General features: G+C 50.7%; 1 long non-coding RNA gene across 1 annotated transcript in view; it reads right to left on the bottom strand.

Annotated features, from left to right (window-relative positions):
- Window positions 1-914: 914 nt before the first annotated feature.
- Window positions 915-21435, bottom strand: part of LOC135186718 (uncharacterized) — a 58459-nt gene continuing 37938 nt past the window's right edge. The window contains exon 3 of the long non-coding RNA XR_010307078.1: window positions 915-1123. This is a non-coding gene — a long non-coding RNA (uncharacterized LOC135186718). The remainder of the gene's footprint in view (window positions 1124-21435) is intronic.

The following is a 21435-nucleotide window of genomic DNA, read 5'->3' as shown; positions in this document are numbered from 1 at the left end:
TGGAGCTCTAGAGCAGTGTCCCAGCATTGTCCTGTGTTTTTGAGGGCAGACAGATCAACTTTCTTGAGTACCTTAAATAACAGGCAGCATCATTTACATACACCTTGAGCATCACTCAGTGTTTGCCCACAGCTGGAACCTGCTCTGTTCACATTGTTTCTTTCTCCCTACAATTACACAGCACAGTCTGGCAGTGTGCTCTGGTCCTGCTTCTCTCTTGGTGCACCCAGAAGAGCTGGCTCAGGGTTTTGTTTAGTTTGCTGAACAGCACAGAGCATCCTCACAAGAGATGATTTCCCATCAGTTAACTGGTTAACAATATCATTAGAGAAGATTGTGGCCAGCAGATAGAGGCGATTCTGCCATTCCAGCCTGCTCTGCTGAGACCTCACCTGGAGCTGTGTGTCCAGCTCTGGGGCCCCCAACACAGGAAGGACATAGAGCTGTTGGAGTGGGTCCAGAGGAGGACCAGGAAGATGATCAGAGGACTGGAGCACCTCTGCTGTGAAGAGAGACTCAAAGAATTTGGGCTGTTCAGCCTGGAGAAGAGACAACTCTGAGGAGACCTTAGAGCTGCATTTCAGTATCTGAAGGGGACCTACAGGGAGGCTGAGGAGGGACTGTTTAGAAGGGCTTGTGGTGATAGTTTGAGGGAGCAATGGTTTTAAACTAGAGCAGGGTAGATCTCAGTCGGGCATAAGGAGGAAGTTCTTCACAATGAGGGTGGTGAGATACTGGAACAGATTGCCCAGAGGTGTGATAGAAGCCCCATCCCTGGAGGCACTCAGTGTCAAACTTGATGGGTCTCTGAACAACCTGATCTTGTTGGAGATGTCCCTGCTCACTGCAGGGACAAGATGACCTTTGACAGTCTCTTCCAACAGGATGTAACCTGTGATTCTCTGAAGACTGCATTAACACATTTAACATGTTCCATCAAGGGATGGAACATTTTTATTAATGAGAGCTTAATTTCATGTCAGCTTCATGGACAAGTCAAAAATCATTAGGATCTCATTTGCAGAGAGGAAAATCAAAGCCAGGAGCTCACTGTGTGCCAGCTGCAGAGGTTAGGGCCACTTGACTCTCAGTCCCTTGCTTTAGCTTCAGGCTGAGCTTCCTTCTGGTGAGAAATCAATTGCATATGTGCTACATGAGATGACAATATTATATAAGTACAAAGTAGTAGGATTATGGGTGTGGGGGAGAAAGATCTCCAGGGGAGAGGGGACATTTTGCATCAATCACTCCCTCCCCCACAGCCACCCACCCACTGCAGGGATTTTGCAGAGCTCCAAAGATGTTCTTGTTCAGTACATCTTAATCTGTTTCTTAGCCCATAGCACTATGGTAGGAACATTACTGGAAAAAGTGAGAGCAAAAAGCAGACAACAGGAATTAAGGACTGGGTAAACTGCTAAGGAGTACACCTAAGTGACAGCAAGAGTGCTTCAGACACCGTGGAGGAGCCTGCAGCTGAGACACGCAGCCTCATTTCACCCTGCTGGACAATGAGTATCTGAAGGGGGCCTATGAAAAAGCTGGGGAAGGACTTTTCAGGCGCTCAAGGAGTGCCAGGACTGGGGGGAAGGGAGCAAAGCTGGAGATGGGTAGGTTGAGGCTGCAGGTCAGGAGGAAGTTGTTGAGCAGGAGAGTGGTGAGAGGCTGGAATGGGTTGCCCAGGGAGGTGGTTGAGGCCCCATGGCTGGAGGTGTTTGAGGCCAGGCTGGAGGGGGCTGTGTGCAGCCTGCTCTAGGGTAGGGTGTCCCTGGGCATGGCAGGGGGGTTGGAACTGGCTGCTCCTTGTGGTCCCTTCCAACCCTGACTGATTCTATGATTCTTAATGTCATAACTACTGGGACTGCATTTAAAAATTGTCAGCAATTGGAGTGCAAAGTAGAGCAGAGAAGCCTGGGAAAGGGCTATGGAAATGAGAGCTGAGATACTGAGATTGAATATTTTAGAATCATAGAATCAAACAGGTTGGAAGAGACCTCCAAGATCATCCAGGCCAACCTAGCACCCAGCCCTAGCCAGTCAACCAGACCATGGCACTAAGTGCCTCAGCCAGGCTTTGCTTCAACACCTCCAGGGATGGTGACTCCACCACCTCCCTGGGCAGCCCATTCCAATGCCAATCACTCTCTCTGACAACAACTTCCTCCTAACATCCAGCCTGAACCTGCCCTGGCACAACTTGAGACTGTGTCCCCTTGTTCTGTTGCTGCTTGCTTGGGAGAAGAGCCCAACCCCACCTGGCTACAGCCTCCCTGCAGGTAGTTGTAGGCAGCAATGAGCTCTGCCCTGAGCCTCCTCTTCTGCAGGCTGCACACCCCCAGCTCCCTCAGAGGAAACAAATCCTGGTCAAGAATGAAGAATGTGTTCTCATTGGGCTAGAGGAATGGACCTGGTTTGTGGCACTCCAGCAAAATCCTTGGTGCTAGAATTCATGAGCCAGATCTTCCTCAAAGGAACAGCCCCTGGAGGAGTTCAAGAAATGAGTGGGCATGGCACTTGGGGATATGGTTTAATAGCCATGGTGGTCTTAAGCTTAGTGGTTGGACCTGATCATTTTAGAGGTCTTTCCCAACTGAAACAATTCTGTGATTCCATGCAAGGTCTGCAGCACTGCTGACCCACAAGCACAGCACACAAGGTACCCAGCCCCTGCCCGTGTTTCTAGGAGCCAACATCAGGTCTGTGCCACTCTGCTCAGTCTCATGCTGCAGCTCAGTGTGAGCCGTGAGGCTAAGTCCCCTCTGCAAACCTGGCAGATCTGGGGGCTGGTCTCCACAGAGGCCCAGTAACAGCCCAAGCTGCCAGCACCCCATCCCCTGTGCCAAATATGCTGCGAGGGCAGGAGGCAGACTCAGTGACAGGCTTGGCCCATCTGCTCCCAGCAGTTTGGTGCTGAACAATGAGGAAAACATCCTCCCAGCCTGTGCCAACAGCACATAGCACAGCAGGGATGGCAAAGGGTCGAATGAAGGCATGCAGGCTTCAGCCCTGCTTACCACAGGGAAGGCTTCCTGACCCACCAGGAGAGAAAAGGAGTCAGACAGAATGCCTGGAGTGGCATCCAGAGTGCAAGTGTGCACTCTGCCATCAAAGACACCTTCCCAGGTTGCTCTGCCAACACAAACACCAGAACAAGACTTCAGGACTCCATGTGGCAGGGCTCTTGGCATTTGAGCAGCTGGCAGGCACTGGGCCAGAGGAGCTGGCTGAAGGGAGTGGGTGCTGCAAGCCAGCAGAGTGGCCCCAGCACATGCCTGTTGTGCAAAGAGGCAAGGGGAAGGAGAGCTTCTCTCCACGCCACTCCCACACATATCTCTGGGTTGTTAATGGGTGGGCAAGTGAACCTCTCCCAAAGACCAGCAAGCAACTCTCCCAAGCAGCAACAGCAGAGGTAACCAGTGACCCCCCCCAGCCCAGCACATACTGGAGATGGTGAGAGAAGCAAAGGTCCCAGTGCCCTGTTTCTCCCCAAAACAGAAGAGCAAATGATGCAGAGAAGCCTCTCAGCCTGTGCTAAGCAGCAACAAGGAGCCGGGGCAGTGAGAAGGCAGCAAGAGTGTGGTCTCTGGGGCAGCATCATGATGTCATCCCTGGGGTTGGACACAGACTGGCCAAAGGGGTATTCTGTGCCATATGACTTCACCTCAGATATAAGAAGGAAGTGTGGGGAGATTCACCCATGGCATCAGGAGAAGAGTGGCAAGCAGGGCCAGGGAGGGGATTCTCCCCCTCTACTCAGCTCTCCTGAGACCCCAAGTGGAGTCCTGCACCCAGTTCTGGAGCCCCTGGGACAAGAGGGGTATGGATGTGCTGGAAGGTGTCCAGAGCAGGGCCAGGAGGATGCTCAGAGGCTGCAGCAGCTCTGCTGTGAGCACAGCCTGAAAGAGTTGGGGCTGTGCAGGCTGGAGCAGAGGAGGCTCCCTGGGGACCTTCTTGTGGCCTTCCAGGATCTGAAGGGGGCTACAAAAGAGCTGGGGAGGGACTTTTGAGGCTGTGAGGGAGTGACAGGAGTGGGGGGAATGGAGCAAAGCTGGAGATGGGTAGGTTCAGGCTGGAGGTGAGGAGGAAGTTGTTGAGCATGAGAGTGGTGAGAGGCTGGAATGGGTTGCCCAGGGAGGTGGCTGAGGCCCCATGGCTGGAGGTGTTTAAGGCCAGGCTGGAGGGGGCTGTGTGCAGCCTGCTCTAGGGCAGGGTGTCCCTGGGCATGGCAAGGGGGTTGGAACTGGCTGCTCCTTGTGGTCCCTTCCAACCCTGCCTGATTCTGTGACTCTATATTAAATTGCATCTATCTTATCACTGGCTTCTGTTATATTTCCCCCTCTCCCCTTTCCATCTAAGAGGGGGAGAGACAGAGCAGCTTTGGTGGGCATTTAGCCCCTAGCCAGGGCCAAACCACCACAAGGTCTTTTCCATCTGAAACAATTCTATGATTCCAGACAAAATCTGGGTTGTGGGGGGTTGTATTTTTGGTAGTTTTTTCTTTGGTTTGGTTTGGGTTTGTTGTTTTTTGGGGTCTTTTAGCCATTGCTTGCTTTCAGTAAATGGAAGAATGATCTAGAAAACACTTGTCTGCCAGGCACACCTGTCCTTAGCACATTGGCTTGCACTGCACAAAAGGCTGATTGGATCACTCAGTTAATACCAAGTGCATGAGATCTTGCAGCCTCTGCACAGCTGCCAGCAGATGGGCAAAAGCAAGCCTCATTTATCCATCTGTTGTAGGCAGCATGAAGGGGAAAGCTGCCTTCACTGCAAGAGAGAGCAGGCTGCAGGTGACACGTCTGGAAAACCTTGTGACACTTCTGCCCAGGCTGCAAGACCTTTTGTGTTTGGGCTGGCAGGGAAAGGCTCAAAGAAATCTGTAACATAGGAAAGGACACTCCAAGGCTGCCCAAAACTCAAGAGATACAGGGAACAGCCTAAAAAAAATCTTCCACCTTAAATCAGATTCTGATTAGAACTCACTGAAAGGTAACATGAAGCCTACCATGAGGTGTGTCTCAGATGCCAATGGCTCACCAGCACTCCTGCAGCAGTCAATCTTTCCTTGATAAGAGGCCAAGGACAGGCCACAGGGTGTTATTACTTCTATCCACTGCATCAGAAGCAGGTCCTGGAACACTTTCAATTACATTGCTCACCATCTGTGCTCAGTTCTCTCAGCAGACCTTGCTTCCCTGCCTAGTCTGCAGTTGGCTTTGCTTTTCTTCCCTTTCCTTTCCCAGGCTGGTGGGAGCCTAGGCACAAACAAGCCCCTAAGGCCACAGAGTTGGTAATACAGAGCTGCTTTACTCCTGGCAAAAACCAGCAGCATGGAAAGCAGCTGTCAGATGGTCTGGGTTTAGTCTGTATTTATTAAGCTACAATCTCTGCAGGATGAGGAAAAGTTTGTTTGGTGAATAGCACTCAACTTGCTTCTGAAGCCCTGCTGGGGAGGGGAAATCGACTGATGCGAGATGATCTTTTCCAGCATTAACACTGCTTGTTTACTTTGCTGTTCAGAACTCTGCCACCCCTGACCACTCATTTTAATCATGTTTTGGTTCTTACATGGCCATGGAAACATTCTGTGGATAATATCTACACCAGGGAGGTGGTGGAGTCAGCATCCCTGGAGGTGTTGAAGCAAAGCCTGGATGAGGCACTTAATGCCATGGTCTGGTTGACTGGCTAGGGCTGGGTGCTAGGTTGGACTGGGTGAGCTTGGAGGTCTCTTCCAACTTGCTTGATTCTAGGATTCTATGATTCTATGATTGATTCTATAATATAACCAGCAAAATCCATGAACATGAATTGAACTGGCAGAGACTATTGCTGCGGTCAGTGCCGCTTGCAGCCAACACGCTGCTTGCCCAGCAGCTGCTCTGTGGCAGAAGGCAGTAGAGAATCACAAAGAGGCATTGAGCTTTTACTCACAGGTTATTATTACCCTCACAGGGGTAGCCACAGCCCAGACAGTGCCCAAATGCTTCCAGGGACTCTGTGTTGTTGGACGTTGAGGCTTGGATCTTCCCTGCTCCTGGGGACAGGACGCAGCCAATCTCTGCCCTTGTCTGCTGGCTGCTTCTGGACCATCTGTGTGTATGTGCAGGGGTTCTGCAGGGCCTTCAGGGGCAGAGGCAGATGTGGTGCAGTCTCAGCACGGTGTCAGCTGGCCACACAGGCTGATCACCTGCAGACATCCAGGGTCTGCTCCTGGTAACCCACAGCAGTGGAGTTCAGCAGGCAGCACTAAGGCAGTGTGCAATGGCAGCAGGGCTGGGCACAGCAGGGAGAGCAGGCACAGAGAAGAGGAGCAGAGCAGAGAAGCACAAGCAGGTTGTTCTCCTGCACATCTCCTTTTGTCAGTGTGGCCCTTTGGACACAGAGCAGCCAATCAGGATGGCAGTTAGCCAAACCTTACCATATCAGGCAGGGTCCACAGGCCTGGCTCCCCCAGCTATGGGAAGAGCACAGGCCTTGCACCCAGTAGGCCATAAGCTGGGCACTTGGCTTACACAGCCTGGGCCCTGGGCAGGCTTTATGGTGCCAGGTCTGTTGTGGCCCTTTGTGTCCGTTTGATAGGTAAACAGGGACAAGCCTCCTTTGGGCCCATGGCAGGCTCTAATGGGGACAGGCTTCAAGCCCTGCAGGGGGACATCTGAAGTCTACTGTCCCAGTGTGGGGGAGCAGCATTGTTTCAGCTTGCTGCCCACGTAAGGAGTCCTCCCAGATGGGGAAGCTGGGACTGAGGGTCTAAACCTTACTAGAGGACCTTACTAGAGGAGGCAATGGGAAAGACAGACACAAGACAGTGAAGAACCTTCTTGAAGCTAGCCCTGCTGCAGAGTGTGGGTGGGAAGGCAGCCAGAGTCACGGTGCCATGCCAGTGTGGTTAAAGTGGTGCTCCCTTTACTGGGGCGATGCAGTGTCTGTTAGGCTAACTCAGAGGAGGCACATTCAGCTAGCTTGGTTAAGATTGGTACATTTGGAAGGCACAGGTAGGCTTAAGGCTGTGCATAAGGCACAGATAGGTTAAGGCTTAAACAAACATCTGCAGGGTCAGCCTCCTGTGGCCCTTGCAGCTGGACGTGGGGGTTGTTTCATCGCCTTAGTTGCTGTCTCCAAGATGGGCTGAAGGACACTCTTTGCAGCACAGGCTGCTCATGGCTATCAAATCATGTCCTCCGTCAGCAAGAAATCCTTGCACAGCAGGGAAAGTGCTCTTGTAGGACACATTTTATATTAACTGCCTCTTTATGCCTCACTCACTTTGTCCTCCAGCTCCTGCCAGTTCTGCCTCTTAACCTACCTGAGGGATGTGAGAATGAGCAGAGGACTGGAAGCCCTGCCATATGCAGAAAGGCTGAGAGAGCTGGGTTTGTTGAGAAGAGAAGGCTTAGGGCAGACCTTATTACCATGTACCAGCACATAAAGGGTGGCTCCCAGGAAGATGGAGACTCCCTTTTCACAAGAAGTCCCATGGAAAAGACACGGGGCAATGGGTAGAGGTTGCTCCTGGGGAGATTCCCGTTGGACTCCAGAAAACTTTTCACTATCAGAGTAGTTAAACCTTGGAATCATCTCCTAAGGGAAGTGATGGATTCCCCTACATTGGACAGGATTAAGACTCAGCTTGACAGGGTGCTGGGCTGTCTCATTTTAGCTAGACTGTTGCCCAGAAAGGCATCCTATGAGACTATGCTTCTCTGACCCCACCAGAGAAGCAACACAGTGCTGTCTCCTCAGCCCCAGCCCCATCCGTCAGACCCAGCAGCACTTCCAGTGCTTGCCACCTAGCAGTTATGGCTACCTCCTCAAAATCTGCCACAGCCACTTGCTGTGGTCCAAGTGCCTGTCTGCTGCCTCAGATCCATCCAGGAATCTACCTGAATCTCATAAGGAACAGTCCAAATGACCCTTAACAGAGATTTTATCATTAAAAAGCTAATTACAGAAATAACACACAAACACCCAAGCCAGAAAATCAAACCTCTCCTCTCCTCTCCTCTCCTCTCCTCTCCTCTCCTCTCCTCTCCTCTCCTCTCCTCTCCTCTCCTCTCCTCTCCTCTCCTCTCCTCTCCTCTCCTCTCCTCTCCTCTCCTCTCCTCTCCTCTCCTCTCCTCTCCTCTCCTCTCCTCTCCTCTCCTCTCCTCTCCTCTCCTCTCCTCTCCTCTCCTCTCCTCTCCTCTCCTCTTTTCCTTCCTTCCTTCCTTCCTTCCTTCCTTCCTTCCTTCCTTCCTTCCTTCCTTCCTTCCTTCCTTCCTTCCTTCCTTCCTTCCTTCCTTCCTTCCTTCCTTCCTTCCTTCCTTCCTTCCCTTTATTTCTTCCTTTTCTTTCTTTCCTTCCTTCACAACCTTAGGAAAGTCACCTGTCCTCACCTCTTCCTTCCCTCTCACCCCTACCAAGACCAAAGAGGACAACATTCAACCAAAGGAATGAAGTGAGTGGGAGAAAAACAGAGCCATGGCTGCCTTTGTAGTCTGGGGCTCAAAGGTGGCACCACTGGAAAAAAAAAAATGGGGAAAAATACTGCTTGAAAGGTTCCTGAGCACAGAAATGATATGCTAATGCTTTAATCAAGATTAGTGTACCCTGATCTCCCGGGAAGGAAAGCTCTTTCTGGGGGCATGATTTCATAGAAACATAGCATTGTTCTGCTGGGAAATGACCTCTAAAATCATCAAGTCCAAACATTAGATCACAGAATCACAGAGTCATAAACTCAACCAGGTTTGAAGAGACCTCCCAGCTCACCCAGGCCAACCTAGCACCCAGCCCTAGCCAGTCAACCAGACCACAGCACTAAGTGCCTCATCCAGTCTTGGCTTCAACACCTCCAGGGATGGTGACTCCACCACCTCCCTGGGCAGCCCATTCCAATGCCAATCACTCTCTCTGCCAACAACTTCCTCCTAACATCCAGCCTAGACCTGCCCTGGCACAGCTTGAGACTCTGTCCCCTTCTTCTGTTGCTGGCTGCCTGGCAGCAGAGCCCAACCCCACCTGGCTACAGCCTCCCTGCAGGGAGTTGCAGACTGCAATGAGCTCTGCCCTGAGCCTCCTCTTCTGCAGGCTGCACACCCCCAGCTCCCTCAGCCCCTCCTCACAGGGCTGTGCTCCAGGCCCCTCCCCAGCTTTGTTGCCCTTCTCTGGACACCTTCCAGCACCTCAACATCTCTCTTGAATTGAGGAGCCCAGAACTGGACACAGCACTCAAGGTGTGGCCTGAGCAGTGCTGAGCACAGGGGCAGAAGAACCTCCCTTGTCCTGCTGGCTTTCCCAGGCAGGAGCTGGCCAGGCAGCTCTGCTGCTGCCACGCTGCAAATGACTGAGCAAAGAAAACACTTCCATGTGGTTGGTCCCTAGGGACTGATGAGTCTGCACCTTGGTGCCACCGCACAGCAGGAGGGAGCTGGAAGTTATAAACACGGAGGTGGCTTCTAGCCATGAGCAAGAGCGAATGGGAAATGCCAGCCTGCCCTTGAAGTGATTAATCCTGCAACTCAACCAGCATTTGCTTCATCCTAAACAGGAATGAGTTTTCTTTAACCTGCTGGCCCTGATTAAATTCAAGAGCTCTCTCTCCATCTTTCTTGTCTCTGTGGAAGCAGCTAGGTGCCACTTCTGTGCCACTCTGAAGGACCAAAGAGGCCTCATGGTCTGCAAAGGTCTGACACATCCTCCTTGAGGAGGCTGGCACTAAGGGCACTGCTCAGCCTGCCTGTACCTGTCTGAGAACTTGACAGCAACTATTAAAATCTTCCTGAGCTTTGAGGCTTGCAAAAGTGCCAGGCCTCAGTCTGGATGCAGTGTAGGGATTTTATAGCCACCTCTTCATGCCACCAATGCAAGGTGCAACGAAAATACAGCAGCTTTGGTGAGGGGATTAGACTTAATGATCTCTGAGGGTCCCTCCCAATCCCACTCTCTGATTCTGTGTTTGAGTGAAGTGCTTTCATCTAGGCTTCTTTGGTCCCATCCAGAGGGCCTATACCAGGAATGGCCACAACCAGATGTGAGTCAAGACACAGACATATTGAGAGGATAGAATCATAGAATCAAGCAGGCTGGAAGAGACCTCCAAGCTCATCCAGTCCAACCTAGCACCCAGCCCTGTCCAGTCAACCAGACCATGGCACTAAGTGCCTCATCCAGGCTTTGCTTCAACACTTCCAGGGGTGGTGACTCCACCACCTCCCTGGGCAGCCCATCCCAATGCTTCCAAGGAAGGGTGTGCTTGGGAATAAAAAGATAGGAGGAAATGCAATAGGTAAAGTCCTACCCTCAGTAATCAGGGACACTCCTGGTGAAAGAAATGGGAGTTAATCTGAGCCATCAGTCTATGATCTTGCAGAAGGAGAGTGAAGCTCGAATTGCCACAAAATAACCACCCTCCTCCCAAAAAAACCCAACCCACCCCCACACTAAAACAGGATTCAGTCACACTTCAGACACTTGATGGAAATACTACCTTTTGAACAATCAAAACATGAACACAAAGCAGCAAGAACTGATTACTGTGCTAGTTGGAAGCTAGCTAGAAAGTTTTGGTGAGAATCACAGAATCAATCTGTGGCCAGCAGGACAGGGGAGGTTCTTCTGCTCCTGTGCTCAGCACTGCTCAGGCCACACCTTGAGTGCTGTGTCCAGTTCTGGGCTCCTCAATTCAAGAGAGATGCTGAGGTGCTGGAAGGTGTCCAGAGAAGGGCAGCAAGGCTGGGGAGGGGCCTGGAGCACAAACCCCATGAGGAGAGGCTGAGGGAGCTGGGGGTGTGCAGCCTGCAGAAGAGGAGGCTCAGGGCAGAGCTCATTGCTGTCTACAACTCCCTGAAGGGAGGCTGTAGCCAGGTGGGGTTGGGCTCTGCTGCCAGGCAGCCAGCAACAAAAGAAGGGGACACAGCCTCAAGCTGTGCTGAGGGTAGGTCTAGGTTGGATGTTAGAAGGAAGTTGTTGTCAGAGAGAGTGATTGGCATTGGAATGGGCTGCCCAGGGAGTCACTGTCCCTGGAGGTGTTGAAGCAAAGCCTGGCTGAGGCACTTAGTGCCATGGTCTAGTTGATTGGCTAGGGCTGGGTGCTAGGTTGGACTGGATGAGCTTGGAGGTCTCTTCCAACCTGGTTGATTCTATGATTCTATGACATCAAGTGTGTAAGTAACACCAAAACTACACACTGAAATATTTCCCTGTTTGTATAGCTTTCAGTTATACTTTCCAGAAGTTAATAACTCTTTCAGGGCATGTATTCAAGTGCAGTTTGCACTTCATAAGCAAATGAAAGCCTCATTTCACTTGCCTACAGAGCACCTAGGAGGTGGGCCAACCTTTCCACACTTACATGCTGTGAGGGCTGCTTTTTCCTTTCCCATCTTGTCACCCAAGAGGCTCAGGCTCACGTTGCCAAAGCCACATCATAAGTCTCAGAAGAAGACAGAGCCTTAATGACTGCTGCTTCAAGCTGGTGGTCTATCAGCAAGACAACTCAAGTCCCATTCCCAGTCACACCTGATAATTAATTAAGCTTTCCTTTTTCCCGAATAATTAACCCAGCTGTTCTGGGTTTGGGCTGAGCTGGAGTTAATCCTCCTGCAAGCACCCTTCTAGTGCTGTGCAGTACTGTAGCTGAGTGTTGATCACACAGCAGTGTTTCGGCTACTGCTGAGCCGAGCACCCAGGCTGTGCCTTTCCAACATTTCCCCACCTCGAGAACACACTCAGGTGACACAGCTGAGCCTGCTGACCCAGACTGGCCAAAGGGATATTCCATGCCATATGACTTCACCTCAGATATAAGAACAGAGTGAAAAAAGGAAGTGTGGGGAGATTCAACATGAGCATCTGTCCTCCAGGGGACCATTATGTGTACAGACCTCTGCTTCCTGAGGCTAAACATCATCCAGCTGATGGGAAGCAGAGACTAACATCTCTCTCTCTGCTTCTCTTCCCTGTGCTCTATTGCTTTGCTTATCATTCTTATTAAATTGCTTCTATCTCATCACTGGCTTCTGTTATATTCCCCCTCTCCTCTGTTCATTCAGGAAGAGGAGTGATAGAGCAGCTTCAGTGGGCATTTGGCACCTAGCCAGGGCCAAACCACCACAGCAGCTCATTCAGAAAAGGGCATTTTGCTCATGGTAACCACACATCAATAATCTCAGTTGCCACAGTACTGCTGCTCTCCCTCTCTGAGGAAAGGGTCAGGGTAGGAAATACCAGGGGAAAACTATTCCCAGCATGTGCCAGCTGCTGGGTCACTGAGCTCCATAGCTCAAGCTAACCAATTTCTCCTGTGATAAATAACTGCTTGGAGATGTCACTGCAACAATGAGCTGTGATGCAGGCCTAGCTTGCTGCAGAGATGATTTATTCCTTGAGAATCACCTTGTTATTACTGCAATTAAATTGTTCCTACCCTACAAAATGCAGCAGTAGCTGAAGGCTCTCTGCTAGCATTTCTGCAGGCAATCTCACCACAGCAAAAGAACATCCATTTAAGAGCTGTAGGTTTTCATCAGAGACTTCAATCTCCTGAAAATGGATTTTTCAGAGCAGATTTCCACCATGGCTCTCTTTAACCAGAGAATTGCTAGGGGATGTAAAGACCTTTGCAAGTAAGGCAGTACTTATTCACATGTCCTGATAACTGTATCTGATAGAGCAAAGCATTTGAAAATTCCAGTGGTTTTGACTGCAGGAATGAATAAAGAATAGTTCTAAATTAGCATAAATTAGGAAAGAAAATCCCAAGAGATCTGAAAGCACAGAGCACCACGGAATGGCTCGGGTAGAGATCTGAAAGCACAGAGCACCATGGAATGGCTCGGGTAGAGATCTGAAAGCGCAGAGCACCATGGAATGGCTTGGGTAGAGATCTGAAAGCACAGAGCACCATGGAATGGCTCGGGTAGAGATCTGAAAGCGCAGAGCACCATGGAATGGCTTGGGTTGGAAGAGACCCCTGAGACCCCTGAGCCTCCTCTTCTCCAGGTGATGGTGGTCAGCCCACTCCCCCTCCCTGTCCAAGATCCATAAAAGCAGGGGGACTTCCTGTTTTCTTTCCCTCCCTCGCTGCCTGCCAGCATCACCATTCCTGTTTCCTGCTGGTCTTTGCCTTACCACATGGCCATCATCACCACGAAGGTGGACAAAACCCATTGCCATCAAATCTGGTTGTATGTTTACATGTTTTGTACCTTGTTTCCCCTTCCCTCTATTTTTTATACCTCCCCTGCCTCATATACTTTGTATTTATTGCTACACTTTCTTCTCCTTTTAACTTCCAAATAGCAGTGAGATTACTTTTTTGGGTCTGCTTTGCCTTTCCTCTCTCTCCATCTAACTCCTTTTCTTTTGGGAAAGATGGGGAAGAGGGAAGGGCATCCTAAAAATTGTCATTGCTTCTCTCAACTATATTTGAGTCTCTGGGAAATTTAAATTAGAACTGAGACATTTCCAACCAAACCAATCCCATGATTCTAGGAATTCTGGTTATTGAGGTTAACTGATGTTCATGAGGCCTTCTGAGAGTAGCTGTGATATGTAAGTCTAATTATTTCAACAGGCTATCACACAGCACTGACATTGCTATTTGCTGCCATTATTTTGCCTAGGCTATTTTCAGTGGCATTTTCAATCTATAACTTGGATTTATTCTCCTTGGGACTAAGTTGCACCCAATGACAGGACTAGGGGCTCATTAGCAAACTGGAATGTCACCAGAGTGTTTTATCCATCGTGGCAGATGTGACATCAGTGAACCAGGGCAGTGCTCTGCATTGCAACCTACTAGTGAGGGCTGTGATCTTGTCAGATCCCATAAACTAAACAAGGTCAGTCCTTGGATGGAAACCTGAGAAACCACATGTTATGGGAAGTAATATTTCACCTTCTGAATCATTCCTCTTACTCCTGAGTCATTTCCATATCAGGAGTTCAGCTTGGTTCTTAGGGTTCTTTGCTGAGAGTTATCACAGTTACTACAGTTGTGATGATTCAAAAGCTGCTCAAAGGGAGTCTGTGCTAGTTTGAAGCTAGCTGGAACATTTTGGTGAGGGCTAGATTACAGGCTGTGAGAGGAAAAGAAGGCTGATGTCTACTGCACTTGCTGAGAGATACAAGAAGAAGAATCCAAAGATAGATAAGGCACTCACTACTCCTGCTGGGGAGGTCTGAGCTGCATCTCTCTCTCCAGCCTCACCCTCCATTTCTCTGACTGATCCACTTTGCTTCCTAACCCTAACCCAAACCTCCATTCTTCCTTGGGACTGGGGTAAGGTTGAGAGGGGTAGGGGGAAGGGTGGTTGGGAGCCCCTCCTGGGGACTCAGGTTTCTGGGAGGGCTGCTGTGTTTCTGTGTTACCTTTTCCCTTGTCTATGTCTGTCTATCACTGTATATCCTGTAACTATCTGCTTGTCTCTTGTGCTAAGCTGTCAATACAAAGCTTCATTCCATTTCCAGAGCTGCTGAGTCTAGTCTGGGTGATTTCCAAAGTGTGTGTCGGGGGGGGGGGTGGGGAACACCCAAACTATCCCAGAGTCCTTACCATCTGTGGTTAGGGAGGAGCTCAGAATCATTGCCCCCAGAACAGAGCTCTGTTTGCAGGCATTCTGCACTGGTAGCAAGGTGTGCTTTACCTTAGCAACTCCTGCCAGCAGTTTCCTTTGGGTGCAGTGGTTTTGTCATGTGTCTGCCTGGAACAATTACTAACTGCTGCAGGTTTTATTCCTCCCAGGCACTTGTGAAGAGCTGCTATGAGGAGAGAACCAAATTCTGACCATTCAGCAGCAGCCTCTTGACATACCTCTGAATTTGGCCTTGAAAGGCTTTGAGTTTTGGACACTGCTGGGCACTACTTACAAACCATTCAGCACCTTCTCCTTCCTCCGAGGGCATTAAGGGCAGAAGGTGCCCTCAGAAGTACATGCTTCAGCCCTAAATGGGTGTCACTCTGCATTTAGAATCATAGAATGGGAGGCATTGGAAGAGACTTCTAGAGATCACCATTGTGATGGTTTGGGTGTTTTCTGCTCCCCTGCTCTTATGAAATCATCCAGACTAGACTCAGACAGCTAGAAATTAAGGAATGAAGCTTTGTATTTACAGCTTAGCACAACAGACAAGTAGAGATTTACAGTTACAGACAGAAATATACAAGGGAAAAGGTAATACAGAAACACAGCAGCCCTCCTAGAAACCTGAGTCCCCAGGAGGGGCTCCCAACCACCCTTCCACCTTCTTTCCACCCCTCTACCTTATCCCAGAGTTTGCCTTATGTGCAAGGAAGGTGTCCAGAAAAGGGCAACAAAGCTGGTGAGGGGCCTGGAACACAAACCCTATGAGGAGAGGCTGAGGGAGCTGGGGGTGTGCAGCCTGAAGCAGAGGAGGCTCAGGGCAGAGCTCATTGCTGTCTACAACTACCTGCAGGGAGGCTGTAGCCAGGTGGGGTTGGGCTCTGCTGCCAGGCAACCAGCAATAGAACAAGGGGACACAGTCTCAAGTCGTGCCAGGGCAGGTCTAGGCTGGATGTTAGGAGGAAGTTGTTGGCAGAGAGAGTGATTGGCATTGGAATGGGCTGCCCAGGGAGGTGGTGGAGTCGCTGTGCCTGGAGGTGTTGAAGCCAAGCCTGGCTGAGGCACTTAGTGCCATGGTCTGGTTGACTGGATAGGGTTGGACTGGATGATATTGGAGGTGTCTTCCAACCTGGTTGATTCTATGATTCTATGATTCTAAGAAGCTGGGAGCATGAAGAGTAACTTCCCATTAACCTATTCACACACAACTCATAGAATCACAGAATCATTCCAGCTGGGAAAGCCCTTTAAGGTCATCAAGTCCAACCATTACCCATCTGCAAAGCCTGGTGCTAAACCAGGCCCCTCGGCACCACATCTCTGTCTCATAAACATCTCCAGGGATGGAGGTTCGGCCACCTTCAGGGGAAGCTTATTGCAGTGTGTGATGGTTTGGGTGTTCCACTCCCCCACACACTTTGGAAATCACCCAGACTAGACTCAGCAGCTCTGGGAATCGAATGAAGCTTTGTATTTACAGCTTGGCACAACAGACAAGTAGAGATTTACAGTTACAGACAGACATAAACAAGGCAAAAGGTAACACAGAAACACAGCAGCCCTCCCAGAAACCTGAGTCCCCAGGAGGGGCTCCCAACTGCCCCTTCAGCTTCCCGCTACCCCTCTCAACCTTACCCCAGTCCCAAGGAAGAATGGAGGTTTGGCCAGGGGGGTTAGGAGGCAAAGTGAAGCACGGCTCAAATAACAGAAACATCCAATTTCAAAGCAGACTCTGTGGGCTGGAGTGCCCAAGTGAAGACTTTTGCTTAATTTTAATGATAGAATGGTCCAGGATGGAAGAGACCTCAAAAGGTCATTCAGCCCAACCCCCTCTGCAGTCAGCAGATGCATGCTCAACTAGATCAGGTTGCCCAGAACCCTGTCCAGCCTCACCTTGAATATCTCCTGGGATGGGGCCTCAACCACCTCCCTGGACAACCTGTTCCAGTGTCCCACTACCCTCAGGGTAATGAATTTGTTCTTAACATCCAATCTAAATCTGCTCTTTTCTAGTTTGAAGTCATTGCCCCTTGTCCTATCACTGCAGGCCTTTGCAGACAGTCTCTCTCCAGCCTTCTTGTAGGTCCCCTTTTAGGTACTGGAAGGCTGCTATTAGGTCTCCCTGGAGCCTCCTCTTCTCCAGGCTGAACAACTCCATCTCCTTCAAACTGTCTTTGTAGCAGAGGTGCTCCAACCCACTGATCACTTTTGTGGTCTTCCTCTGAAGCAGCTCCATCAGGGCCATGTCCTTCCTATATTGAGGGCTCCAGTGTTAAAGCTGACACCCTTTCAAGGTGTTAGCAAGGAAAATCAAGAACATGCTAAATATATATGACTATGTCACTCAATATTCCTCTCAGATCATAGAGTCATATAATCATTCAGGCTGGAAGAGGCCTTTAAGGTCATTGAGGCCAACCATAACCCAACTACCATGACCACCACACTATATCCTGAAGCACCACATCTACACACTTCTGGAACATCTCTAGGGATGGGGACTCCACCACCTCTCTGGGCAGCCTGTTCCAGTGCTTGACCAGTCTTCCAGGAAAAACATTTTTCCCAATATCCAATGCAAACCTCTCCTGGCACAACTTAAGCCAATTTCCTCTCATCCTACCTCTATTTACTTGAGAGAAGAGACCAACACCAACCTCACTCCAACCTCTTTCATGTAGTTCTAGAGAGCAGTAGGATCTCCCCTTAGACTTTTCTTCTCCAGACTAAGTCATGTTAAATGTCACCTGGAAGGCAGGGACAGCCTGGGCTGGGATACAAAATGCAGTAGAAGGATGCAGTCTTGGCACACTGCTGCTGGCAGCAGTACCAGGGTCAGTAGTGTGTGGGGGGGGGTGGGTGGGTGTGCAGAGTGGGCAGCAGCAGAGAATCATAGAATCAACCAGGTTGGAAGAGACCTCCAAGATCATCCAGTCCAACCTAGCACCCAGCCCTAGCCAGTCAACCAGACCATGGCACTGAGTGCCTCATCCAGGCTTTGCTTCAACACCTCCAGGCACAGTGACTCCACCACCTCCCTGGGCAGCCCATTCCAATGCCAATCACTCTCTCTGACAGCAACTTCCTCCTAACATCCAGCCTGAACCTGCCCTGGCACAACTTGAGACTCTGTCCCCTTCTTCTGTTGCTGCTTGCCTGGCAGCAGAGCCCAACCCCACCTGGCTACAGCCTCCCTGCAGGTAGTTGCAGACTGCAATGAGCTCTGCCCTGAGCCTCCTCTTCTGCAGGCTGCACACCCCCAGCTCCCTCAGCCTCTCCTCACAGGGCTGTGCTCCAGGCCCCTCACCAGCTTTGTCACCTTTCTCTGAACACCTTCCAGCACCTCAACATCTCTCTTGAATTGAGTGGCCCAGAACTGGACACAGCACTCAAGGTGTGGCCTGAGCAGTGCTGAGCACAGGGGCAGAAGAACCTCCCTTGTCCTGCTGCCCACACTGCTCCTGAGCCAGCCTAGGATGCCATTGACTCTCTTGGCCACCTGGGCACTGCTGCCTCATCTTCAGCTACTCTCTACCAGCACCTCCAGGTCCCTCTCTGCCTGCCTGCTCTTAGCCACTCTGTCCCCAGCCTGTAGTGCTGCTTGGGGTTGTTGTGGCCAAAGTGCAGAACCCTGCACTTGGCCTTGTTCAATCTCATCCCCTTGGCCTCTTCCCACCCATGCAGCCTGGCCAGGTCCCTCTGCAGGGCTCTGCTTCCCTCCAACAGCTCCACAGCTGCTCCTAGCTTGGTGTCATCTAGAAACTTACTGATGCTGGACTCAATCTCCTCATCCAGATCATCAGTAGAGATGTAGAACAGGCTGGCTGAAGTACTAAGGCTGATGTACAAGCACAGTCACGGAGGCTGGGAATGGTTGAACTTGCACTCGTGGCTGTGCATCAGTGAGGACAAAGGGATCATCCTGCGTTTACAGCAAGGGCACGGAAGGGAAGAAATTTGGTTTGAAAGTTACAGCAATGATTCGGTGTCAAAATCTTGTAGTGGGGACTCAGATCCATCCAATGAACCAATTCCTGAAGGGCAATAAGGCAAAGTGCCCCTAGGTCAGGGCAACCCTCAATACAAGCTGTGGGATGATGACATTGAGAGCAGCCCTGCAGAAACGGACTGAGGGATACTGGTGGACAAGAGGCTGGATGTGAGCCAACAACCCACACTTGCAGCCTAGAAGGCCGATGGCATCCTGGGCTGCATCCAAAGGAGTGTGGACAGTGGATTGAGAGATGTAAGTCTGCTCCTCTGCTGTGGTGAGACCTTACCTGGAGTACTGTGTCCATCTCTGGGACCCCAACACAAGAGGGACATCAACCCAATGGAGTGAGTCCAGAGAAGGCCACAAAAATGACCAGAGGGCTGGAGCATGTCCCCTATGAGGATAGGCTGTGAGAACTGAGTCTGGTCAGCCCAGAGAAGAGAAGGCTCCAGGGACACCTTATAGCTGCATTTCAGTATCTGAGGAGGACCTACAGGGAGGCTGGGGAGGGACTGTTTAGAAGGCCTGCAGCTATGGGAGGAGGGGCAATGGCTTTAAACTAGAGCAGAATAGATGTAGGTGAAGCACAAGGAAGAAGGTTTTTACAAGAGTAGTGAAACACTGGAACAGGTTGCTCAGGGTTGAGACCCTTTTCCTGGAGGCATTCACAGTCAGACTCAATGTGGCCCTGATCTAGTGGAGGTGTCCCTGCTCACTGCAGTGGGTTTGGCCAAGATGACCTCTGAGGGTCCCTTCCCCCTCGATGCAACCTGTTAACCACAGTCTGTTAACTTCTCTGTCGTTTCAACTGGCAGTGCACCCCGGATCACATTTCTTGTGCAGTAAATACATCAGTAGCTGCTGGTCCCTTGGCCTTAAATCAACTGGCTGAGAAACCTGCACTTGAGTTTACTGAGTAAGCTGTTGGAGCTGTGTGCTGGGATTGTGTGCCCCAGGAGGGGCTCCCTACCACCCTTCCACCTTCCTCCCACCCCTCTACCTTACCCCAGACCTTAAGGTAGTTTGGAGGTCAGCTGGGGGGGGTTAGGAAGCAGATAGATTAGTCACACAGATAGCAGGTTAGGTTAGAGAGAGAGGCTGAGCCCCAGAGAGACAAAGAGCAACTCTGTTATCTATACCTATGTTCTTGTTCTTATCCATCTCAGCGAGCCTATGAGTGCAGCAGACATCACCAGTGTTCCCTTTCCACAGCCTGTAATCTAGTTCTTCTCACCAGAACATCCTAGCTAGGATCAAACTAGCACAATAGGCTGGACACATTTCAATGATGTCTGCCAACATTTCTAGTTGGACAAGTTTGAATTCGTTGTGATGGTTCATCCAAAATTGAGAAGACATTAAAGGAGAATATACTTAGTCCAAATTAACAAGTCTTTTGCTCCTTCACAGTGCTTGCACAGGGCTGTCACCTACAATGAAGAATGCAGCTGAAAGATGGAATAGACTATACATCACAGAACAATCATGGAATCATAGAATCAGGCAGGGTTGGAAGGGACCACAAGGAGCAGCCAGTACCAACCCCCCTGCCATGCCCAGGGACACCCTACCCTAGAGCAGGCTGCACACAGCCTCAGCCAGCCTGGCCTCAAACACCTCCAGCCATGGGGCCTCAACCACCTCCCTGGGCAGCCCATTCCAGCCTCTCACCACTCTCCTGCTCAACAACTTCCTCCTCACTTCCAGGCTGAATCTCCCCACCTCCAGCTTTGCTCCATTCCCCCCAGTGCTGTCACTCCTTGAGAGCCTCAAAGGCCCTCCCCAGTTTTTCTGTAGCCCCCTTCAGATACTGAAAGGCTCCAAAGCAAATAGCACTTCATTGTACAGGTGAAAGGTCCCATTCTGCAACACTGCTGTTCTGATTCCCTTCACAAAGAAACAGGCACTGAATTAATCCAGGTAGGGTCACAGACCCATGGAATGGTAGGGGTTGGAAGGGACCTCTAGAGATCATTGAGTGCAACCCTGCTGCCAAAGCAGGATCACCTAGGGCAGGTCACAGACAAACACATCCAGACAGGTCTTGACAGTCTGCAGAGAAGGAGGCTCCACATCCTCTCTGGGCAGCCTGTTCCACTGCTCCCACACCCCTACAGTAAAGCTTTTCCTCACATTGAGGTGGAATTTCCTGTGTTCCAGTTTGTATCCAGTGCCTCTTGCCCTATTACAGGGCACCACCAGAAAGAGACTGGCACCTTCATCTCGACATCCATCCCTCAGATATAAGTAAACATTAATCAGATCTCCTCTCAGCATTCTCTTCTCCAGACTAAACCTTCCCAGGTCACTCAGCCCTTCAGCATCAGACAGATGTTCCAGATCATTCATCACCATTGGAGCCCTCCATTGGGCACTCTCCAAGACCTCCCTGTCCCTCCTGAACTGGAGAGCCCAGAACTGAACACAATACTCCAACTGTAGCCTCACCAGGGCAGAGCAAAGGGAAAGGAGAGCCTCCCTAGACCTGCTGGACACACTTTTCTTGTCACATCTCAGGACATCATTGGATCTCTTGGCCACAAAGACACTGGAGAGCAGCTGGGAAGAAAGGGACCTGGAGGTACAGGTACACAGTAGGCTGAAGCTGAGCCAGCAGTGTGCCCAGGTAGCCAAGAGAGCCAATGGCATCCTGGGCTGGCTCAGAAGCAGTGTGGCCAGCAGGACAAGGGAGGTGATTCTGCCCCTGTGCTCAGCACTGCTCAGGCCACACCTTGAGTGCTGGGTCCAGTTCTGGGCTTCTCAATTCAAGAGAGATGTTGAGGTGCTGGAAGGTGTCCAGAGAAGGGCAGCAAGGCTGGGGAGGGGCCTGGAACACAAACCCTGTGAGGAGAGGCTGAGGGAGCTGGGGGTGTG

The sequence above is a fragment of the Pogoniulus pusillus genome, chromosome 25 (assembly GCF_015220805.1).
Source record: "Pogoniulus pusillus isolate bPogPus1 chromosome 25, bPogPus1.pri, whole genome shotgun sequence".
Taxonomy (NCBI): Eukaryota; Metazoa; Chordata; class Aves; order Piciformes; family Lybiidae; genus Pogoniulus; species Pogoniulus pusillus.
Note: the sequence above shows the minus strand (reverse complement) of the source record. Positions and strands in the feature narration are given on the sequence as shown.